At 48.7% G+C, this 15,169-nt stretch overlaps 1 protein-coding gene across 1 annotated transcript in view; it reads right to left on the bottom strand.

Moving 5' to 3' along the window:
* The window catches only part of LOC115093343 (adenylate cyclase type 10-like), a gene marked incomplete in the record, with an annotated part of 787,628 nt that overhangs the window by 709,788 nt on the left and 62,671 nt on the right, over nt 1-15,169 (bottom strand).

Genomic DNA, 15,169 nt, shown 5'->3' with positions numbered 1-15,169 from the left:
ATAATTACCAGGGGAAATCAACAAAATCAGGCAAACTTTTCAGGAGCTTTTCACAGCATGTCTGTTCAGGTGGCCATCTTGTCGGGCTCGTGAAGAACCAAGTTAAGACTCCATGACGGACATACCAGACGGACAGGGGGTTTCAAATACCTTACTCCTCTGAGGAAACGCACCACATCAGAATGTGACGCCACCGAGCTACCAACCAGAGTGCCTAGGGCCGCTACCTGTACCTGGAGAGAGTTAAAAGACAAGCCCTTGGCTAAGCCATTTTGCAAAAAGCTTAACATCTGAGCAATTGTAGCGTGTCTGGGAAGAATCTCTCATTCCTGACACCACATCTCAAAAACTCTCCACACTCTGAGATAAGAGAAAGATGTAGACGTTTTTCTGGCTTGTAGCAATGTAGTGATAACTTCCTCAGAATACCCTTTCTTCCTCAATCTCCTCCTTTCAAAAGCCAGGCCGCTAGACAGAAGCAATCTGCTTGATGGAGAAGATGTGGAAGATGCCCGAGTCATAGAGGGCCATCCACAGCCAGATTGATGAGATCCACAGACCATGGACGTCGGGGACACTCTGGAGCCACTAGGATTACCCTCTCTGGGTGGACCTCTATCCTGCGAAGCACTTTGCCCACCAGAGGCCAAGGAGGGAACACGTACAGGAGAACTGAGGTTGGCCAGGGAAGCACTAGCACATCGACCCCCTCTGCACCGTGATCTCTCTGTTATGACTTGGGAGGTGGACCCTTGGTCCGGCGATGAACGTGCGTCCAGCCCCCTGAAGGCGAGGCCAATTCCTAGGCTCACAAGAGATGGGAGAAGGGAAATCTGGATGCAGGTGCCTCCTGCAGGTCGTGTGGTCCAGATAGCTGGCGCCTCCAGCAGGTCGTGGGATCAGGAGCTGGCGCCTCCAGCAGGTCAGGGGAAACAGAGCTGAACTGGCGCCTCCAGCAGGTTGTGGGATCAGGAGCTGGCGCCTCCAGCAGGTCGTGGGATCAGGAGCTGGCGCATCCAGCAGGTCGTGGGATCAGGAGCTGGCGCATCCAGCAGGTCATGGGATCAGGTATGCACAGTCCAGAAATCAGAACCAAGGGGAACTCCGCAACCGATCCAAAAGTCCAGTACCAAAACATACTCCGCAGCCGGTCCAGGGGCCGTGAGCCAAGGATACTCCACAGCCGGTCCAGGGGTCGAGAGCCAGAAGAATACACCGCAGCCGGTCCAGGGGTCGAGAGCCAGAAGAATACACTGCAGCCAGTCCAGGGGTCAAGAACGGAGGTTCAAACGCAGGAACAGGACTCAGGAACAAACCACGAGAGCCAAGATGAAGTCAAAGCAAGGTCTGAGATGCAGACCTTGCCTTTAAATAGTCCCCAATGGCTGGAACTCAAAGAGAGGAGCCAATCCCAACACAGGAATGACTCCTATAGCAAATTCTCTTCTGCCGCGTACAGCTCTAGAGTGGGCGGTGCCAGAAGCCCCGGAGGACGGCCGACGCCGCGGCCATGTTGAAGCGGCGAACAGCCGCGGAACAGACTTGCTGAAGCAGGACACCGTTAGCAGGGACGAGGCGGTCTGCCGCGCTGGTAAGAGAAGGGCCCCGGTCGCGGCTTGCCGCCGCCGAGGGCCATAACACTCTCCTGCGACTGAAGAAGCGAGGAGTCTTGGCATTGTCCCCCATCTGTGAGAAATGAGATCCCTTGCTCGGTCCGAGAGCTCCCACTCTCCGGGATCTATGCATCCGCGACTTAGGAAGTCCGCTTGTATGTTGTCCTTCCTGGCGATGTGAGAAGCTGCTAGCTGTTATGATAACGTATGTTTTGTGGATCCTTGGGTACTGTGGAGATGACTATGCCCACGGGAAGGAACCCCATCAGGAGCCACAGCACTGGGCTAGACTCGAACACACAAAACACAGTAAAGTTATTTATTGAGACAGCTTGAAGATCTCCACCAGAGGTGGCAGTAGTGAGGCAGTCTGTGGTTGTAGTCTCAGGGACCTTGGCAGAGGGAGCCCTTCTCTCCTTGATGACGTCAGGTGGTTCCACAGCAGGTCTCCCAGCGAGGAGATACTGAGGATGAGATAGACTGAGAGTTAGAGTACTCACTAGGTGTTAGCTGTTGGAATGCGATTCCACCAGGTATGTTGTAGAAGGTACAGGCACCGAGGCAGGGAGAGCAGACCCTTGAGGAACGACTACCTGTTCCCTGTAAGGCACCTGAAATAAAGCACAGGGTCCCCGAGGAGCGGGTACCCAGGTTAGCGATTACCCAAAGGGCAGAGAGAGAGCTTCCTGCGGCAGCACGGAAGGGGCAGAGTAGCGTAGACAGGAACAGATTCAGGTCCTTGCTAACTCGGGGAGCTAGCAAATGAGTGAAGGTAATATACCCGGCTGGCGTGACGTCAGCTTGAGGGAAAGCCCTTGAGGTTCGCACCAAGGGTGGTACAAAGACGTGGGTTGTGCGCGCGCAAATGGATGTAACTCCATTTACAGTAGAGAATGTATGGGAAGAGCTGGAGAAACTGAAAGTGGACAAAGCCATGGGGCCTGATAAGGTTCATCCCAGGATACTGAGGGAGCTCAGAGATGTGCTGGCGGGTCCGCTGTGTGACCTGTTCAATAGATCCCTAGAAACGGGAGTGGTGCCGAGTAATTGTAGAAGAGCGGTGGTGGTCCCGCTTCACAAGAGTGGGAACAGAGAAGAGGCTGGTAACTACAGACCAGTTAGCCTCACTTCAGTGGTGGGAAAAGTAATGGAGTCACTGTTGAAAGAGAGAATAGTGAACTATCTACAGTCGGGAGAATTGCTGGACCAGAGGCAGCATGGATTCACCAGGGGAAGATCCTGTCAGACAAATCTGATTGACTTTTTTGACTGGGTAACCAAGGAATTGGATCAAGGAAGAACATTCGATGTCATCTACTTGGATTTCAGCAAAGCTTTTGATACGGTCCCGCACAGGAGACTGGTGAATAAAATGAGAAGCTTAACAGTGAGTGCCGAGGTGGTGGCCTGGATTGCAAACTGGTTGACGGACAGAAGACAATGTGTGATGGTAAATGGAACTCTCTCTGAAGAGAGAGCGGTTTTAAGTGTTGTACCGCAAGGATTGGTGTTGGGACCGGTCCTGTTCAATATCTTTGTGAGCGACATTGCGGACAGGATAGAAGGTAAGGTTTGTCTTTTTGGGGATGACACTAAGATCTGCAACAGAGCGGACATGCCGGAAGGAGTGGAGAAAATGAGATGGGATTTAAGGAAGCTGGAAGAGTGGTCGAAGATATGGCAGCTGAGATTCAATGCCAAGAAGTGCAGAGTCGTGCATATGGGGAGTGGAAATCTGAATGAACTGTATTCGATGGGGGGAGAAAGGCTGATATGCACGGAGCAGGAGAGAGACCTTGGGGTGATAGTGTCTAATGATCTGAAGTCAGCGAAACAATGTGACAAGGCAATAGCTAAAGCCAGAAGAATGCTGGGCTGCATAGAGAGAGGAATATCGAGTAAGAAAAGGGAAGTGATTATCCCCTTGTACAGGTCCTTGTTGAGGCCTCACCTGGAGTACCATGTTCAGTTCTGGAGACAATATCTCCAAAGAGACAGAGACAAGATGGAGGCGGTCCAGAGAAAGGCGACCAAAAAGGTGGAGGGTCTTCATCGAATGACTTATGAGGACAGATTGAAGAATCTAAATATGTACACCCTGGAGGAAAGGAGGAGCAGAGGTGATATGATACAGACTTTCAGATACTTGAAAGGTTTTAATGATCCAAAGACAACGACAAACCTTTTCCGTCGGAAAAAAATCAACAGAACCAGAGGTCACGATTTGAAGCTCCAGGGAGGAAGACTCAGAACCAATGTCGGGAAGTATTTCTTCACTGAGAGGGTGGTGGATGCCTGGAATGCCCTTCCAGAGGACGTGGTGAAGTCCAGAACTGTGAAGGACTTCAAAGGGGCATGGGATAAATACTGTGGATCCTTAAAGTCTAGAGGACGTGAATGAAGAGTGGGTGGCTCATGGGAATGACGGCTACTACCTGGAGATAATACCCTTATTCAATAAACATACACACGGTTAATGCAACTCCAACATTGCTCTAAGACTCTAACATTGCTCTAAGCTTCAACAGCAAGAGGAAATGTGGAAAAAAGGATTTGCATTCACAAAAAAGCAGGGAGTAGCTTGCTTGTTTACTGTGGTTACTACCCCAAACCAAATAAGCCTGATACTTCACTTTCAATGCATATCCAGCATAGCTCTCTGCTTCAACGGCAGGGGAGAAAGACCGATACTTCACGCATATCCAGCATAGCTCTCTGCTTCAATGGCAGGGATGAAAGACCGATACTTCACGCATACCCAGCATAGCTCCCTGCTTCAACGGCAGGGGAGAAAGTCTGCTACTTCACTTTCAATGCATATCCAGCATAACTCTCTGCTTCAAAGGCAGGGGGAATGAAGAAAAGTGGATCTATATACAGACAACAACCAACAAGGACTGAACTACATAGTCTGGGAAACAAATAAGCATGGGTGTAGCTTGCTTATTGCGGCAGTTACTACCCCTAACTAATTATGCTAAATATTTCACTTAGATGCAGTTCCAACACTGCTCTCTACATTAATGGTGGGGGTGGAAGGGAAATAGAGCCAAAAGGTTACTAAGAGCCAAGAGAAACAGATAAGTATCAGAAAAAAAAAATTGTGAAGCTTGCTGGGTAGACTGGATGGGCTGTTTGGTCTTCTTCTGCCGTCATTTCATTTCTATGTTTCTAGTAGGTACCTGGGAGGAGCAATGGCGGGAGGCTGCACCATAGCCATTCTGGGGATGCCAGAGAGGTCGACTTGTCGATGCTGCAGTAGCCATCTTTCCCAGGTAAGCAGGAGGAGCCGAGAATAAGGTAATGCAAGCGGGACGAAGCCGTCGAAGACCGACGGACGCAACACTAGCACTGCAAGATTTTGCTCCGCCCAAGCCATGAGCAGTTTCACCTCGTCGGCTACAGCTTGACTTCTGGTGCATCCTTGACGGTTGATATATACCACCGTCATTGCATTGTTGGAGAGGACGCGAACCACCTGATGGTGTAAGTGGGGAAGAAAGTGTTGCAGGGCCAAGCACACCGCTCTGGTCTCCAGGCGATTGATCGACCACCCGGACTCCTCCAGGGACCAGCTGCCCTGTACTGATAGATACTGGCAAATAGCTCCCCAGCCGGAGAGACTGGCATCCGTGGTCACCACTATCCAGTTCGGGACCTCTAGATCCTCCCCATGAGATAGGTTGTGTGGGCAAAACCACCACCAAAGACTGGACATAGCGTGATCGGTGAGTGGCAGAGGGAATTAGAAATTCTCCAACATGGGATCCCACTGGGAAAGTAACACTCGTTGTAACGGTCTCATATTAGCAAATGCCTAAGGAACCACCTCCAGAGTGGATGCCATCGAGCCTAGAACTTGCAGAAGTCCCAGGCCTTGGGCAGTGGAAGAGCCAACAAGCAATGAAGTTGTCTCATCAGTTTGTTCCTTCGATCCGTTGGGAGAAAAATCTTCCCGACAGCAATGTCAAATCGGACTCCCAGAAATTCCAATGTCTGAGAGGGGACGAAGTTGCTCTTGACCTGATTGATCACCCATCCGAGGGATTCCAAGAGCATGGTCACCTTGCGTATCGCTTCCACACAGCAATCGCTCGTCTTAAGAACATAAGAACATAAGAAAATGCCATTCTGGGTCAGACCAAGGGTCCATCAAGCCCAACATCCTGTTTCCAACAGTGGCCAATCCAGGCCATAAGAACCTGGCAAGTACCCAAAACTAAGTCTATTCCATGTTACCATTGCTAATGGCAGTGGCTATTCTCTAAGTAAACTTAATAGCAGGTAATGGACTTCTCCTCCAAGAACTTATCCAATCCTTTTTTAAACACAGCTATACTAACTGCACTAACCACATCTTCTGGCAACAAATTCCAGAGTTTAATTGTGCATTGAGTAAAAAAGAACTTTCTCCGATTAGTTTTAAATGTGCCCCATGCTAACTTCATGGAGTGCCCCCTAGTCTTTCTACTATCTGAAAGAGTAAATAACCGATTCACATCTACCCGTTCTAGACCTCTCATAATTTTAAACACCTCTATCATATCCCCCCCCTCAGTCATCTCTTCTCCAAGCTGAAAAGTCCTAACCTCTTTAGTCTTTCCTCATAGGGGAGTTGTTCCATTCCCCTTATCATTTTGGTTACCCTTCTCTGTACCTTCTCCATCACAATTATATCTTTTTTGAGATGCGGCGACCAGAACTGTATACAGTATTCAAGGCCGCGTTTTAAGCAGTCGTCGCCCCCTGATGATGTCAGGGCGGGGGCGTGACCTTGCTCTCGGTCCGACTGTGAGGCGCGGGTTCCAGGCAGGATAATGAGGTAAATGTCCAGCGGGTTCCAGCAGAATAGCAGAGCTCTTAGATGGTAGTAAAAGAGCAGCGGAGGCCCAGGCACGAAGCCCCTCCGCAAAAACGCCGCATTTTAAGCAGTCGTCGCCCCCTGATGATGTCAGGGTGGGGGCGTGACCTTGCTCTCGGTCCGACTGTGAGGCGCGGGTTCCAGGCAGGATAATGAGGTAAATGCCCAGCGGGTTCCAGCAGAATAGCAGAGCTCTTAGATGGTAGTAAAAGAGCAGCGGAGGCCCAGGCACGAAGCCCCTCCGCAAAAACGCCGCGTTGTAAGCAGTCGTCGCCCCCTGATGATGTCAGGGCGGGGGCGTGACCTTGCTCTCGGTCCGACTGTGAGGCGCGTGTTCCAGGCAGGATAATGAGGTAAATGTCCAGCGGGTTCCAGCAGAATAGCAGAGCTCTTAGATGGTAGTAAAAGAGCAGCGGAGGCCCAGGCTCGAAGCCCCTCCGCAAAAACGCCGCGTTTTAAGCAGTCGTCGCCCCCTGATGATTATTATTATTATTATTATTTATAGATTTTTCTATACCGGGGTACGTAAGTAACATCACCTCGGTTTACATTCAAACAGTAATTCAGCATTGCGCTTTACAATTTAACATGGTAACTGAACGAATACAATACAGTATATAACTATGTATTAAAAGAATATAAGCAATATATGAGTTAATATTAATATTAAGTTAATTAATATTAAGTTAATTAATATTAATAATATTAATATTAATTAATTAATAATAATTAATTAATAATATTAATTAATAATATTAATATTAATTAATATTAAGTTAATTAATAGTTAATATTAAGCAGTCATCGCCCCCTGATGTCAGGGCGGGGGCGTGACCTTGCTCTCGGTCCGACTGTGAGGCGCGGGTTCCAGGCAGGATAATGAGGTAAATGTCCAGCGGGCATTGACTGCTGGTGCCATGGATTGGAAGCAATGAATGTTTAAAACCACAATGTGAATATACAATACAATTTAAGATAACATCATTACAGCACAGACAAAAATACATACAACAGAAAGACAGCTTGACTTGTCGGATGTTACACATTTTTTAGTGTTTTTTGGCATTTTTTTTGCCTTTTATGTCTTTTTGTATTTGATGCTTTGATTGAGTGAGATATAAATGTTTTTGAGTTGATTTACATGTTTTTTTATGTATGTGTGATTGTGAGGTACTGAGTGAGTGTTGTGGGTGTTGGCTTTATTGATATGGAGAGGGTATTCGGGGGTTGTAATTTGGTTTATGTAATGAATTAGTAGTTCCCTGTACGTATCCGGATCAGTCCAGACCATGGGTTATGCCTCCCTTCCAGCAGGTGGAGACAGAGAAAAACTTGAAAGGCACCCCACCTCTTAGTCTGGTGTGCCACCTGCATCCCTTCAGTATTTCTCTGTCTCCAGCAGATGGAGGTGGTACAAACCCTGCAGTCTTGCCCTGTTTCTGGGGTTAGGCTATCCCTTACAAATTAACTAAGAGTGAACTAGCTTAAGTTTTGAATCAAGCAAGTTAAAAAAAAAAAAAAAAAAAGAGAGAGAGAGAGAGAGAAGAAGTTCTTCTGCAGAAGGGAGTGTTTTCCCCATCCTCCCAGAGAGTTAGTTGTTATATCCTGTGGGGTCATCCTCTCTGGTGGCAGGTTACTGGAGCTGGGGTTGGTAACCCCGTGGGGCTCCAGCAAGGGAAGCAGCCTGGGAAGAGATTACTGGTGGTCCAGTCCCCTTCTTACCCTGTGGTGATCCTGAGCACTTATATTAAAAAAAAAAATCAAAATTTTTGAAAAATTTTCTTTTTTAGTCAGCTGCAACCCAGGACCTCTCCACATCTGAATTGCTGCATTTTCGAGAATTTCGCTGCTTTTTCGAGCCGTTTCCCACCCCCCATGATGCCATGGCCATCTTTGTGTGTGGCATGTGGAGAATCCTCCGCGTGGCTTTCTAGGGCTGGTATTTGCTCCTGCTGCCTTCCTGGAGGGGAGGGCAGCTCTTTTTCAGGGTCTGCAGCTTATCCAAGCCTCAAGGGGCTCAAAACTTATCTGCTCTGCGGGAGCTCAGGGCTGATCCCTTTCCCCTCAGTGCAGGGATGGCAGCCATTTTAAACACCTTTGCTGTAGCTCAGGTAAGGGCTATGGGAGAGGGGGAGGGGGAGCTTCCCCCAGCACTGTCACCGGTCCCTGCCAGTCCTGATGATACTTTAGATCAGGACCAGGATTTTTTTCAGGAGGACCCTGTTTTTCCCGTCGATAGCAGGGCTGAATTAGCCATGCTGTTATGGGAGTCCAAAGCCTTCGATCATGCTCTGTAGTATATAGAAAGTCATATGCGTGATTAATGTAGAGTGGAAAGTCGACTTAGAGATTACTTTGATAAGGAATGCAGGACTGCCTTTCCCAACTTGGCGTCATCGGATGCCTGTTTATCTAGGCAGTAATGCGATGTGAACGTGCAAAAGGATGACCAGGTGGCAGCTTTGCAAATGTCACTTGACTGAACGTTTCTCAGATGAGCTATTGACGTTGCTACCGCTCTCACCTGATGGGCGGCTGGCGGGGAGGGAAGAGACAAATCTTGTTTGTTGTAACAGAATTGAATACACTGTGTGATCCAGCTAGAGATGGTTCTTTTTGCCACTGGAGTACCCGGTTTTTCGGGATGGAAGGAGACAAACAATTGCCATGCTCGTGATGGTGAATGTGTCCTTTCCTTGTAGTATGCTAGAGCACGTCCGAACATGCACCAAATGTACCCAAAGGCGTGCAACAGGCACAACAACTGGAGCAGAATTTGGTAGAGGGCATCCTGAACCCCACCGGGCAGGCAGAAGGGTGTTGTACGTCACATTGTAAACAGGTTACGAAGGACAGACTGGCCGAAGATGGAATCTTGTCCGGCTTTGTCCAAGCAATAGTGGGCTGCAAAGGTGTGGAGAGAACTCCAGGTAGCAGCCCTGCAAATGTCAGGAAGTGGCACCGATCGTAGGTGTGCTACTGAAGTCGCCATGGCCCTCACAGAGTGTGCTTTAACATGGTCTTGGAATGGAATGCCTGCTTGCTGATAGCAGAAGGAGATGCAATCCGCTAACCAGGAGGAGAGAGTCTACTTACCCACAGGCTTCCCTAACTTGTTAGGGTGGAAAGAGATGAACAATTGAGTGCTTTCCCTGTGGGCAGCTGTACGGTCTAGGTAAAACGCTAGAGCCCGTTTACAGTCAAGGGTATGCAGAGCCTGTTCTCCTGGGTTGGCATGGGGCCTGGGAAAAAAAGATAGGTAGTATAATGGATTGATTAATGTGAAACTCCGATACTACCCTAGGCAAGTACTTAGGGTGAGTGCGGAGTACCGCCCGGTCTTGCAGAAGTTTAGTGTAAGGCGGATAGATAACTAGAGCCTGCAATTCACTAACTCTGCGAGCTGAAGTGATAGCCAAAAGGAAAATCACTTTCCATGTGAGATATCGAAGGTCACAGGAGTGAAGAGGCTCGAACGGTGATTTTATGAGCTGACCCAAAACCAGATTAAGGTCCCAAGAAGGGGCCGGAGGATGTAGTGGAGGCTTGATATGGAGCAAGCCCTTCAAAAAGCGTGTTACAAGGGGTTGTACTGATATAGGGACATCCCCTACACCTTTATGGAAGGTGGCTACCGCACTGACATGCATTCTGATGGAAGAAGTCTTTAGACCTGACTCAGATAGATGCCATAGATAGTCTAGAAACTTCGGGATTGGACAGGAAAAGGGGTCAAGGGACTGAGAAGAGCACCATGACATGAACCTTTTCCATTTGTAAGAGTAAGATTTTCTCGTGGAAGGCTTCCGTGAAGCAATCAAGACACGGGAAACTGATTCAGAAAGGTTAAGTGGTTGAAGGATTAACCTTTCAGCATCCATGCTGTCAGGGATAAGGCATGAAGATTGAGAAGGCGTAGACTCCCGTCGTTCTGAGTGATCAGAAGTGGGTCCTTTCCCAAGGGAATGTGCCTGCGGATGGAGAGATCCTGAAGTATTGGAAACCCACTTGGCGTGGCCAGTGAGGTGCTATCAGGATCATGGTTCTCTTGTCCTGACGTAACTTCACGAGAGTCTTTGAGAGAAGAAGAAGTGGAGGGAATGCATAGAGCAGACCGGTTGCCCACGAGAGGGAGAATGGGTCTCTGGGTCGAGAGAGTTTGCTGTGAATGAGAGAGCAGTAGTTTTCCACTTTGTGGTTTTCTGGGGACACAAAGAGGTCTATTTGAGGATACCCCCATTGTTGAAAAATGGAGTTCGCTACTGAGGGGTTGCTACTTGTGAGGTTGAAAGATGCGACTCAGCTTGTCTGCCAGCACATTGTCCACTCCCGGTAAGTAGGTGGCCCTGAGGTACATCGAATGGGAGAGAGCTTCCGCCCAGATCTTGCAGCTTCCTGCCACAGAAAGAAGGAGCCCGTACCTCCCTACTTGTTGATGTACCATATGGCCACCTGGATGACCTGATTTGATAGGCGATCCTGAAAAGCCCTGAGAGCATATCTGATTGCTCAAAGTTCCAGGAAATTTATTTGGTGTTTGGCTTCCTCTGGAGACCAAGAGCCTTGTGTCTGCAGATCTGCTACGTGGGCTCCCCACCCGAGGTTGGAAGCGTCTGTGGTGAGAATGATTTGAGGACTTGGAACCTGGAAGGGCAATCCCTGGAGGAGATTGGTCTGATTTTTCCACCAGGCGAGAGACAGACGGAGTGAGTTGGTGAGGTGGACAATGGTCGACAGAGGCTGAATAGCTTGAGACCATTGAGACCTCAGAGTCCAGTGCATGAGTCTCATGGCCAAGCGGGCCATTGGTGTGACATGGACTGAGGACGCCATGTGTCCCAGGAGGGTGAGAAATTGGCGTGCAGTCGCAGAGTGCTGAGACTGCAGCTGGTGAGCAAGAGATACAAGAGTCAGTGCTCGTTGTTGAGGCAGGAAAGCCTTTGCCTGTAAGGTGTCCAAGTCTGCCCCAATGAACGACAAGGTTTGAGATGGGACTAAGTAGGATTTGTCGTAATTGACTAGAAATCCTAACGAAATTAGCGTGTGTAAGGTTAGATTGAGGGACGACAGAGCAGCTTGCTGAGTGGGAGCCCTGATTAACCAGTCATCCAGATAGGGGTAGACGTGAATACCTTGTGTCCTGAGGAAGGCTGCGACGACTACGAGGCATTTTGTAAAGACTCGTGGTGCAGACGCTAGGCCGAATGGAAGCACTCGGTATTGATAGAGCTTGGGGCCTACTATGAACCTCAGGTACTTGCGATGTGCTGGACTTATCGCAATGTGGGTGTATGTGTCCTGGAGGTCCAGAAAGCAGAGCCAGTCTCCTCTTTGTAGAAGAGGTAGAAGCGATCCCAAGGTGACCATCTTGAACTTTTCTCGCTGGAGGTACTTGTTGAGGACCCGTAGGTCCAGAATAGGACAGACGCCTCCCGATTTTTGGGGGATTAGGAAGTACCAGGAATAGAACCCTAGGCCTTGCTGAGAGTATGGAACAGGTTCTATTGCTCTTGACTGGAGAAGGAGGGAAATCTCTTGATCCAGAAGAATGGAGTGTTCGGATGTTCTCCACGTCTGTAGAGGTGGGGAGTCCGGTGGCAGGGCGAGAAAGTTCAGATGGTAACCCTGAGTAATGATTGCCAATACCCATTGGTCAGATGTGACTGAATGCCACATGTTGTGGAAGTGGCACAATCGACCTCCCACTGGTATGTGCGACAGAGGAATCTGGCTGTTGCTCTCTAAGTGGAAGTAAAAAACCGGAAGCAGGTCCTGGTTGAGGAGCTGCTTGTGGTTTTTGTTTACGGGCTTGACGAGACTGCGGTTTTTGATAAGGTCTCATGGCACGGGATCTGGTTGGTGGCAGGTAAGACTTCGGGCGGAAGAAAGACTTCTTAAGAATCGTTTCTGAAGGGTTGTTTTGAGGAGAAGTCGGAAGGCATCAAAGAGTGCTGTCTTAGGGTCTCATGATGGTCCTTTAATTCTGCCACCGTCCATTGAATCTGTTCGCCAAACAGATTATCTCCGACACAAGGCAGGTCGGATAACCGGTCTTGTACTTCTGGGCGAAGGTCAGAAGACTTGAGCCAGGCCCACCGTCTCGCCGAAATAGCAGCTGCAGACACTCTGGTAGAAGTGTCAAAAATGTCATAAGATGTTCTAATCTCATGCTTGCCTGCCTCAAAACCCTTGTTTACTAGGGTTTGTAATTGTTCTTGAAATTGCTGAGGCAGGGAGTCTGAAAAGTCCTGTATTTGCTTAAAAATGACCCTGTTATATTGGGTCATATAAAGCTAATAGGCGGCAATTCGGGAGATGAGCATGGCCCCTTGGAATACTCGGCGACCAATGTTATCTAGGAACTTCTGTTCCTTTCCAGGAGGAACAGACGAGTGAGGCTTTGACCTTTTCACCCTCTTTTGTGCAGACTCTACCACAACCGAGTGGTGATCAAGCTGTGATTTTTGAAAACCTGGGGCTGACTGTACCAAATAGGTTGTGTCAGCTTTCCTGTGTACTGGAGCAATTGATCCAGGATGTTCCCAGTTCTTGAGGAGATCGAGAAGGACCTGATGGATGGGAATAGAGGTGATTACCTTGGGGGCATCCAGGAATTGGAGCAACTCCATCATCTGGTGCCTATCATCCTGTTCCGTCTGTAATTGGAAGGAAACCAATTCAGACATTTCCTTCACAAAATTTATAAAAGAAAGGTCCTCTGGGGGAGAACACTTTCTACTCTCAGTGGGTAAAGGTGGTGAAGGTAAATCATCGGTGTCTGTTGAGGTATCATCACCCCAGGTGTCATTTATTTATTTATTTATTTAACTTCTTTTACTATACCGACACTCAAGACCAAGTCTTATCGTACCGGTTTACATTAGAACATGGGGAAACCAATTAACGTATAAGTAGAAATGAGAAGTTACATTAAAACAGGGAGAGTAAAAACATGGATGTCGGAAGATAGGACAGAATTAAACTATAACAGAAATTGGGACAGAAACATAAGGATCCGCACCCATCCCTCTAGGAACTAAAGGGGGACAGGGTGGTTGGATACCTGAAGGTCCCGGTCTAGGCTCCAAAGGAATTGGAGGAATTATCGGAGGCACCAATGATGGCATCGAAGGCACAGGTGCAGGCATCGAAGGCATCGATGGATGACTTGGTGGCGCCGACGGACATATCGGCACAGATGGATGGGTCAGTGGCGAGGGACGTATTGACATCGATGGCTGAGGCAGAACTCCCAATGGAGGGATGCGGAACGATGTTTCTCCTCCCGATGATGCTATCAGTGGGGAGGGCATCGGAGCCATCTGAGACCCAGGATCCACCGGTCTGCGGTCGATGCTGGCGCGAAGTTGACGGTGCCGGTTCTGACGATGTCGATGCAATGGACGGAGTCGGGTTTGAGCACGGAAGAGAAGCTCCATCTTCTCCATTCTGGCCTTGCGACCCTTCGGTGTCATTAGGGCACACTTGATGCAGGTCAAGACATCGTGCTCGCATCCTAGACATATTACACAGACTTTATGGGGGTCTGTGATAGACATGGTGCGGGTACAGTCCGGGCACCGACGAAACCCCGACGCCATGGCAAAAAATCGAGCCGCGGTACGGTTGATGGCCAGTAGGCCACGAGGGCCAAACTCGACAGTAATCAACGGAAAACGGGTAAAAACTTACCGGAGTACCGCGGACTGAGAAAAGTTAGAGGAGGGACCCTTGTGGGGCAATTTAACTTTTAGTAATTCCGTGACGAAAATTCCTGTCAGGAATCTCTTCAGAGCTCCTTTACAGCGAGGCTACTGCTGCGCGGAAAAAAGAAGACTGAAGGGGGACCCCTGCTGGCTGCAGGGTTGTGCCATGCTGGGCATGCCCAGTAGGGGCCAGTCAAAGTTCTGGAAACTTTGACAGAAGTTTTCTGTGATTGGGCTCCATCCTGATGATGTCACTCATATGTGAGGACTAACATCCTGCTTGTCCTGTGAGAAGAATTATTACAGGATTTCAATGGTATTGAAGTTTGGCAATCAACTTATATCAAGCACCTGTATCAAGAAGAGACTTTAAATGATTCACAGATGTGGCAGGTTCCATAGGTTTTGGAACTTATTTTCTAGGGGCATGGTATATGGCTCAGTGGCCTACAGCATTGGTGGAGGACGGCCTTACATATAATGTCATTTTCCTCATTGTTATTGTGCTCATAGTTTGGCAAGAAAACCACAGGGAGAGGAAGGTGATATCCTGGTCTAACAATACAGCAGTTGTTACTGCTATATTGTCAGCAATATGATCCTGAGTAGCTGAATTGCTTTGCTTACAGTTTAATATCACGGCATGGGCAAAACACCTGTGCCTGATTTGCAAAACGGCATTGCTGATTTCCTTTCCTGTTTTAAGAGATCTCTCTTTAGGGACCAGGCCCCACTGACAGAAACAAAGGCAGTTCCAGCCCTTCCATAAGTGAATAAAAGCACACAGAGTCCTTCCAAACGCTGGAAGCCCAGACTGGTCTCCAACTTGCTGCTGGCCAAATACATATTGCGTGACCTGGAAGAAGAACAGTGACTGTGTAACTTGAGGGTTTCTCATTCTTTACCAAGTTTCAGGGATAAGGTAACCCCAGGCAAGGGCTGGGCGTGCAGCACCAAAGCACAGCCTGACAAGTGCAGGCCAGCAACAC

The sequence above is a fragment of the Rhinatrema bivittatum genome, chromosome 6 (assembly GCF_901001135.1).
Source record: "Rhinatrema bivittatum chromosome 6, aRhiBiv1.1, whole genome shotgun sequence".
Classification (NCBI taxonomy): Eukaryota; Metazoa; Chordata; class Amphibia; order Gymnophiona; family Rhinatrematidae; genus Rhinatrema; species Rhinatrema bivittatum.
This window is presented reverse-complemented; position numbering and strand designations above follow the sequence as displayed.